Source organism: Cyprinodon variegatus, unplaced genomic scaffold (genome assembly GCF_000732505.1).
Source record: "Cyprinodon variegatus isolate N-32 unplaced genomic scaffold, C_variegatus-1.0 Scaffold2015, whole genome shotgun sequence".
Lineage (NCBI taxonomy): Eukaryota > Metazoa > Chordata > Actinopteri > Cyprinodontiformes > Cyprinodontidae > Cyprinodon > Cyprinodon variegatus.
In genome coordinates, this window is record NW_015152468.1 from 37,269 (window position 1) to 44,212 (window position 6,944).

Below are 6,944 nucleotides of genomic sequence, written 5' to 3' on the forward strand. Positions count from 1 at the left end.
AATTGTCGGAAACTGACGAAAATCAGGCAGATCTGCGGGAGTTTACGGGGGTTTACGGGGACGAAAAATCTCACTTTTCATGCAGTGGGTAGGGTATAAATTAAGGAATAAGGGTAGCAGAGTTCTTCTTTCTTTTTACATTGTGTTATTTAATCAAAAATGCATACAGTATGTGCATTATTCAAATCACCGAGAAAACAGCAATTCATTTATCACAAAGTAGTTCTTCACAGAGGTTCGATCACACCAAAAAAGTTGACAATGTAGTCACCTGCTCAATACAGGCACAGGCATCCTCCTCCAGGCATGCCAGGTCAAAATCATTAGCGTTCCATGGCTGGCCACAAGCATCGGAGGCCTGGACCACTGTGGATGACCGACCAGGTCATCAGCTTGCCTGCAAGATAGTACTTGCGGCCCTCCAACGCCTGCAGGTCGTAACTAAAGAGCATCTTCCCTGGCATGCCCTCAAAGACGCCCAGAGAGCCTGATACATCCATCATGAGAAGTCTGCAGAACATAATCAGGGAACGTGGTTTGATTTTGCATATATGTACATGTCCTTCCACAAAACAACAGTGATGATAAGTAACTGATGGATTGCATTGTGGTGATTTTGCCCGATATGATCAGATAAGTAGTGATTTTTTTTGTGCCTTTTTGTGTATGTCTTTTTGAACTTTCAGCACAATATTAAACAGAGCAAGATGATATAAAGTGCAAAATGAAAGAAGTTAGCAAACTCACAACAACATTAAAAAAATAACTGAGATTATGTACTATTTAATTCAGCCATTTTTACACACTGGAAAAACTCCCTGGTGGGTCCACCATAGTCCACTGCCATCTCCCCCACAAACTCCACCGATGGCCTTTTGTGTCCTCAAGACCTGTTTTCTCCTGGCTATGACTGTCATGGTGGCATTAACATCCAGATGGTCAATCTGGAAATTTCTGAGTAGTTCTTTGAGATCCATTTGATCCTACAACACAGCACAACACACATTCAAATCTGATGACATAAAACAAATCCACAATGAAAAATAACACACCATACTTATTATGTGCTTACTACTGGGTCTTGTCGTGCTGGGGATCCCAACAGGATAACATCCGCTCATCCTGCTCCTCCCTCTGGATGTCCTCCATAAAGTCTTCTCTAAAAAAATACAGACATTCATAAACATATAATGAATGTCCCTGAAATTGTCATAGTGAACATGACAAAAACACATTATTTGAATTGAAAGCGTTTGGAATTGATAGTATTACAAATTGTAGGTTAGCACCACAATAAAATCAAATATATTGCCCGTTTTATTAATTTTTTTTTGAGAAATGTTTTAATTGGTTTCTGTGTTCATCCAAGAACCAACACTCTCAATATTTAGCACCCCAATCCAGCAATACAATGTTTGATTTTTATAACTTTATCTTTTTAAAAAACATATTTTTTAAATAATGACTGCATCTTAAAAGGAAGACAGGCAAAACAAACAACTTAAGTTCGGCAAGCTGCAGGCCAAACTTAATACATCATTATTTCTGTCAAAGCCTGAACTCTCCTTATTGGTTTGACGCTACTCACTTGGCTGTACAACCATGTAAAGAGGCATGGCTGGGGCATTTGAAATAGGTGGGAAAGTGATTCAATATGGTCGTTTGCCTTATGAAGGGTTAATAAAAATGTACCTGACTACTGTCATTGCCACCTGAGGCTGCTGAGGCGGTGGCTGTACTGCGGCATCCTGCGAACTGAAAAGCAATGCCAAAATAGACANGTGTTAAATTTAACTCTTAAAGTGTTACTTTAACATGCTATGAATCCCCATAGCAACCACAGAACGAATAGCCTCTGTGTCTCTAAATCATGAACACTTTAAACTCTTAATCTGCCGACAGGAGAGTTGATTTTCCAAAGATGTTCCACTGCTTAAAGAGTCTGTTTCACTTCCATCCATTTCTTTCAAAGCCAAAAAGTCACATTAAGAAGCAGAAAAAAGTGGTTTACGTTTGTTAGTTCTGGAGCCTAGAGATCCATCGAGATTCTATCAGCTTTCTAAAAACTGAACCTGTGGGAATGTTAGGAGGGTTTTCTGTAAAGCACAGATTAAAAAGGTAATTTAACATACTTTAACACATAGGTCCAGTCCATAATGTTTGGTCCCATTTTTAAAAGGGACTCCAGATAACAGTTTAACTCTATTTAATCAAATTTCTTAGAAAGTTTCTAAATCCTCTTTAACAAATACCAATCAATCCACAACTTATTAAAAAAAGTAATTTATTGCAGCATGGAATTGCAATCTCACAAATATTGTTTTCTTTTTTTTTTATTTATCCATGTTTTGTATCCATTTTGATTTAAAAAAAATAGTGTTTTAAACAACAGTGACATGACAAAGTGACACTGCTCAAATCTTCCTCACAGCTATGTCAATCGGACACACATGAAACAAAGGCTCTCTGTCACACCTGTCTTTCTTTTTGTACATCAAACTGAACCAAACTGAGGTTTGATAACTACTAGGCAGAGTTAAAGTTTCAAAGGTCAGAAATAAACAGCATAAAATGTCGGCACCACGTTGGTACCTAAGTGCAACAATAGGTCCTTTAACAATTAGAGGGAGCTAGTGAATCAGAACCCAGGGAACGGAGGACAGATCCAGTTTGAATGCAGTTTTTATTTTCCTTAAATAGCTTATTAACAGGAGGGTGGGTTGCAGGGCTTGTGAGGGTCATTGGTCACCCTAGAGTCTTTCCTCAATGAGTGGGTGGGGTGAGGAAGCAATGTCAAAGCACTGCTCCCCACGCACCACACAATAGCAGACCACTGCTACCCAAGGGGAGGGGTAAATTCAGAGTTAATTTCGTATACTTTACTTGTGACAGTGTAATGATAATAAAACACTGAAAAAAAATGTCAAGAACTATTTACAATGGGGGCGAGTCCTTACTCATAGTTGGGGGTGGGGTCCAGGGGCCGTGAGGGTCACTAGATCCCAAGAGTTCTTCCTCAATGGGTGGGTGGAGTGGGTAACTAGGGTACTCATAGGTTTGTTGAGGGTCCAGAGACCTGGTGTCCTTCCTCTGTGGGGTAGGGGACTGGGGCAGGGGTCATGAGGGTCTGTGGGGTGGGGGACTGGGGCAATGATTGGTTTTGTTGAGGGTCCAGAGACCTGGTGTCCTTCCTCTGTGGGGTGGGGGACTGGGGCTACACTTTGCCAAACCCCAGTGATCCTATGATTGCCTCGTACATCATATTTTTGAAGTCCTCCTCGTCCTCCATATCCCTTGGTAGGGTAAGGGTAAGGCTGCAAGTGGAGGTGTACTGGAAGGTGCCTCTCACCTGGCTCCTGGTCAAAATATTCGATTGTACAAGGGACAAGAAAGCCAAGGGGAGGGAGAGTGTCAGCTCCCGCCACAAACCCCAGGAGGTCGGCAAATGTGATGTCCACGTTTCCCTCTGCAAACATAATTTTAATGAATTACATTCACAGTCAATTATTTTTTGCGATTTTATTTTTAAGCTGCACAAATTATTGAAGATGTACAGTACGATTGTCAGTCTGTACCTCAAAAATCCATGAGACATTTTTTCAAAAATCAATGCACAAAAAAAGACTTGCAGTTCAGCAGAATAATGTGGACTGCCAACAGATGGTTTGACAGAGTATCAATCATAACAACTTATTTTCTGATTGATACTTAAAAAAAGACTGCACACACCTTGAATGGCCACCAGCCAGTCCTGAAACAGGTAGAGCGTCTTCTCCTCCTTGTCAAAGTCGATGTGGCCAGCATCATTCCTCACCTGCTCAAAGAGCCTGAGCATCACCTCATTGCTTAGTTTCTTGCCGTTGTCGACAAATAAAGGCTCAAACTGCAGCGAATTGAGGCGTATCAAGTCCTAGAGCAGCCCACAGGAATTGATGCCATCAGTGAACTGGGAAATCATGCTGGCCACATGTGGAAGACAACAGGGACAAATAGGGAAGACATTTTGGAGTTACGACTTATTTGTAACATAGTTTTGTAAATAATTAGTTATTTAAAATGTTGTTTCTAACAGTGATTCCTGTCCCATGCTAAATTTCCTGGAAAAAAATTTACAGACATGAAACACAAATAAAAATACAATTTCCGGTTTTATGCATTTACCATGCATGTCTGCCTGAACTCAGAAGTTTCTTGAATATTTTGCATTTTAAATTGTTTTCCAAAAGTATTTTAGACCAAACTAAATCCCTGTAGCCTACTGTTAAAGATAGGCTCTGTGTCTGCACCCTGATGCTCTATCTCTCCGGTTCTTGTCCCTGAAGAAAGATCACTCGGGACAAAGTCTTTCAACACTTCATAGCTTATGTGTGTTAAATAAAAAATGTAAAATGTGTATTAAATCCCCCCGACGGGACTTTAGGGCGTGCAGCTCCTCCGATGTAGAGCAGCCTTTGATCTGTAAAAAGTCCTCCGATGTAGAGCAGCCTTTGATCTGTAAAAAGTCAGAATGTGGGGTAGGGGTCACTGCATGGAAAGTGGGATTTTCGTCAATATGCGGCACTGTAGATTGTCATGGAACTTCAGGTTAGCGGCAGTTTACGACAATTTGCAGGCTTCGCCGAAAACTCCCGTAAATTGTCAGAAATTTCCCCATGCCTCCCCCCATGGAATTCTAGGGGAGGCTTTAACATGTAAATGAACATGCTGTGAGCTNATAAATAAAGAAGCTAATTAAGAGTTATATACATTTATGTCTCACTTTTCTGTTGGCAATTAATTGTATGCTTATACATTTATTGAGCATTTATTTATTTCTGTATTTATTTTTAAATATGGCAGAGTTGGTCCTTCATACACCGTCTGCATTAGAGAGGAAAAATGGTAGGGGGGGCCACAGGGGGGGCAATGATTGGCTATGGGTGGCCATGGCCCCCCCTGGCCCCCCATCTAGCTCCACCCCTGCCCACCACCTCCTCCTCCTCCTCCTCCTCACTCACCAGCAGGATCCTTCGGGGCTCCGGGTACCGGATGCTGACCGTGGAGCCGTCGGGCTGAACCAGGAGCACCGGGTACTGCCGCTCATACTTCTGCCGCCCGCAGCGGACCACCGAGGTCCGGTTGGAGCCCAGCTGAGCTCCGGTACCGTGGAGGAAGGAGGAGCGGACCTCTGGGAGGACCGGAGGCTGGAAGCGGCACCGGAAGAGGCTGCAGAGACAAACCCAGAAGGTGAGAAACCGAAGAAGCAGAACCGAAGCGGGACTCCAGCAGAACTCTACCGGCTCACCCACCTGGAAGGACGGAGGAGGATCTGCGCCATGACGGACTGGACCACAGAACCAACAGCTTCCGGTTCATCTGCAGGCAGCTGGGCGGGGCTTCAGCGCCCCCTGGCGGTGAGGAGTCAGAGAGAAACATCTTTACTTTAATCTGGATTACATGTTTATAATGTTGCACCCCCCCCCCCCCCCCATGATTTCCTTTTTTATTCCCATTTTTCTGCCAAACTTCAATTAATTTTTGTGATATTATGTTTTTAATTTCTAATAATCAGTAGAATATATTTATTTCTATGTTGGTTAAATTTTAGTTGTTGTCTTTACTGTTTTTTTTTTATTTTTGTCTACCCTTTTCTTTTCATTAATGCTGGTATCCATAGCAACCATCCATATGCTGAACAATAAAGCTGTAATCTATAAGCAAAGTCTGTTCATTGGTCCTCCATCAGTAAACATCACCGACCATCACAAATCATTTTACCAACAGAAGCAGAGAGGAGCAGCTGGTCTCCTCCTCCTCCTCCTCCTCCTCCGATCTAAACGGTCTGCCTCTCCTTCTCCCAGCTGGGTTTTAGTTGCTGACTCTGTGACCAACAGTTATTCTCACTTCCTTGAATATTTCTGCCACTTCCTGTTATAAAGCAGCTGGATAATATCAGGCTGAGTGGATTTTAGGTCTAGAGGAGCTGATCCAAACTCCAGGATGAACTCCTCTCTGTTTGCAGCTTTTTATCTTTAACTTTCTGGATCTTTATTCAGTCATCAGGCCACATTCATCTAACTTCAAAGCATTTTACTGATTATAGAGTTTGATTCTAACTCATATTCACTTCTTTTCCTGGTAATAAACCTCACCTCTGATTTATCAACTGAAAACTGAACTTTCTTCTCCATTATTCTACATCTGCTAAACATTTCTTCTTTGCTTCTCTTTTCTTTTTCAAATCAACAAAACGAGGAAAAAACTTTTAACTTTGCAAAACTCATCAGCAGGAAAAATGACCCACTTTCCTTCCTGCAGGTTATTCTGCGTTTCCATAAGCCGCCACCAGGGGCAGCAAGGTTCACCATCACTGAAGGGGAAAGGAAGGCAGAAGAAGAGGAGGAGGAAGAAATATTATAATTACCTTAAAATATATTCTGGTGGTTCTAATAATTTAAAAGGGTGTGTGGGAATAGAAATATATGTACCAGAGTTCAAATAAACATTTCTAAAAGAATTTCAGATCAACTATCTGTTTTCACAGCAGAGATGGTGGCAGTTATACTGAGTTTCCAATGGGTGGAGGAGGTCAGACTAGACAGGTTGGTGGTCTGCATGGATTCCAAAGCAGTTTTAGAAAGTATTCAGGGAGAAGGAAATAATAAGAAAGATTTAGTATTAGAAATTCAGCACAGTTTATTTAGATTATACAGGAGTGGCATTGATATTTGGTTTTGTTGGGTTCCAGCACATGAAGGGGTAAAAGGAAAGGAAAAGGCAGACAAATTAGCAAAAAGGGCTTTAGAGGAGGCAATAACAATTACAATTCCTTTAGGGAAAGGGGAAGGAAAATCATTTATTAAGAGGAAAGAAACTGAAAAATGGCAAAAAAAAAAGGTGGAATGAAGATAAAAAGGAAGAAGGTTATATAAAGTACAAAAGTCAGTATTAAATAGAAATATTAA